The sequence below is a fragment of the Aegilops tauschii genome, chromosome 2 (genome assembly GCF_002575655.3).
Source record: "Aegilops tauschii subsp. strangulata cultivar AL8/78 chromosome 2, Aet v6.0, whole genome shotgun sequence".
Taxonomy (NCBI): Eukaryota; Viridiplantae; Streptophyta; class Magnoliopsida; order Poales; family Poaceae; genus Aegilops; species Aegilops tauschii.
Window position 1 is genome coordinate 427517952 of NC_053036.3, and position 2985 is coordinate 427520936.

Sequence of the window (2985 nt, forward strand, 5' to 3'; positions counted from 1 at the left end):
TGATGTACCGAAGGTAGTTCGGAGTCCCGGATGAGATCACGGACATGACGAGGAGTCTCGAAATGGTCGAGACATAAAGATTGATACATTGGATGACTATATTCGGACACCGGAATGGTTCTGAGGTGTATCGGGTATTTACCGGAGTACCAGGGGGTTACCGGAACCCCCAGGGGGGGGGTTAATGGGCCTTCATGGGCCCTAGTGGAAGAGTGGAGGCAGCAGCCAGGGAGGCGCGCGCCCCCCAAGCTCAAACCGAATTAGACTAGGGGTTGGGGGCGCCCCCCCTTTCCTTTCTCTCCTCCTCCTCTTTCCCCCTTCTCCTTGTGGAAGTAGGAAAGGGGGGGGGGGGCGAATCCTACTTGGAGTAGGACTCCCCCCTTGGGCGCGCCTTCTCTTGGCCGACCTCCTCCTCCCTCCCCCCTTTATATACGTGGGAAGGGGGCACCCCAAAGGCACACCAAAGTTTCTCTTAGCCGTGTGCGGTGCCCCCTCCACAGAAACACACCTCGGTCATATCGTTGCAGTGCTTAGGCGAAGCCCTGCGCCGGTAACTTCATCATCACCGTCACCACGCAGTCATGCTGACGAAACTCTCCCTCGGCCTCAGCTGGATCAAGAGTTCGAGGAACGTCATCGAGTTGTACGTGTGCAAATCGCGGAGGTGCCGTGCATTCGGTGCTTGATCGGTTGTATCGCGAAGACGTTCGACTACATCAACCGCGTTACTTAACGCTTCCGCTTTCGGTCTACGAGGGTACGTGGACACACTCTCCCCGCTCGTTGCTATGCTTCTCCTAGATAGATCTTGCGTGATCGTAGGATTTTTTTTGAAATACTAAGTTCCCCAACAATTTCCAACTCAAAGAGTCCTCCTCCTGGCTAAATTTGGTAAGCTTGAGGATATTAATCAGATCAAACCACGAAAGCATGAGTTCATCAAACATGTTCTTCTAAAGGTACATTTGAGCTCCGGCCCATCCCATAAATCTGAGATGGTTCTATTCTTCTCATTAACTAGGATATACAGATCCCAAAACTGGGTAGCCAGAGGGGCATTCCCATACCAGGTATCTCCCAGAACCTTACTAGTCTACCATTGCCAGCATGCCACTTGTAACCCACCCTAACAGCTTGTAAAGCCCAAAGGAAACTTTTCTAAAACTGGGAGGGGTGAGAGCCATGGCAGCAGAGAATATTTGGGTTTCTAGTATTATACTTACTATCAACTATCTTCCTCCACAAGGAACCTTCCCCAGCTACATATCTTGTAACCCAAGCTCCTATAAGACAAACATTCATATCTTGCAAGTTTAACACACCCATCCCACCAAACTCGTTTTTCATGCAAATGGATGTCTAGTTGGCAAGATGCAACTTGTGAGCACCTTCACTATCACTCCAGATGCAACTAGCCATGTGTGAGTTGATCAATTTCAGAGCCCACTTGGGAAACTTGAAAAAGGACAGTAAATACAAAGGAATACTAGCTAGGCAAGATTTGATCAAGGTGATTTTGCCTAAGTAGGAGAGGAGCTTACCTCTCCACTCAGCAATCCTTGCCAAAATCTTATCTATAAGGACTTGAGATCCTCCCTACTTAATCTGTCAAAATGGAGTGAGACCCCTAAATATTTAATGGGGAAATCCCCAACTACACATCGAAAGATATCTACAAATTCTTTCAATTCCTCAGCTTCCACATTAATTGGAACCAGGGCACTCTTGTGGTAGTTAATCCTCATACCAGAGACCTGTTCAAAATAAGTCAGAATCCACTTTAGGTTTAGTGTTATTCTACTATTTTTCTCCAGGAACAACAATGTGTCATCAGCATATTGCAGACACATCACTCCACCAGGAACTAACTCAGGGCAGAGCCCTTGAACCAGCCCAGCATGAGAACCTTTAACTAGCATCCTAGAGAAAACATCCACCACCAGATTGAAAAGCAGAGGGGTCACAGGGTCCCCCTGCCTCAATCCTTTTCTAGTGAGGAAGAAATCACTCTCCTCACCATTCAGCTTAACTACAACAAAGCCACCCTGTGTGATATTTCTAATCCATCCTATCCACTTGGGCCCAAACCCTCTAATAGCTAGCAACTCATATAGGAAATCTCAATTAACCTTATCATAAGCTTTCCCATAATCAATCTTAAAGACAAGCCCCTGTCTGCTAGAGGAATGCACAACATGTACAATCTCATGGGCAGTTACAACACTCTCTAGTATAAACCTACCCCTTACAAAGGCAGACTGGAAGCCTGAAATCAGTCTCCCCATGACTACAGCCAACCTGTTAGTCAAGACTTTTGTGAAAATCTTAAAGCAACAATTAAGCAAACTAATAGGCCTAAACTTATTGATAGTTTTTGCTTCGGTCTCTTTGGGGATCAAGGTAATCATAGCAAAGTCAAGTCTAAACAAATCAAGATCACCCTCAAACCAGGCATTAAACGTTCTAATCAAATCTCCCTTCACCACATCCCAAAAAACTTGATAAAACATAAAAGGGAGCCCATCAGGCCCAGGTGCCCCATCAGAATAAGATCCAAAAACAACATCTTTAATCTCTTCTTCACAAAAGGAAGCTTCTAGTGAAGGAAATATGCCCTAGAGACAATAATAAAGTTGTTATTTTATAATTCCTTATTCATGATAAAGGTTTATTATTCATGCTAGAATTGTGTTGATCGAAAACCTAAATACATGTGTGAATACATAAACAAATACCATGTCCCTAGTGAGCCTCTACTAGACTAGCTTGTTGATCAAAGATGGTTAAGGTTTCCTAACCATGGCATGAGTTTTCATTTGATAACAGGATCACATCATTAGGAGAATGATGTGATGAACAAGACCCATCCGTTAGCTTACATAATGATCGTTCAGTTTTATTGCTATTGCTTTCTTCATGTCAAATACATATTCCTTCGACTATGAGATTATGCAACTCCCGGACACTGGAGGAATGCCTTGTGTG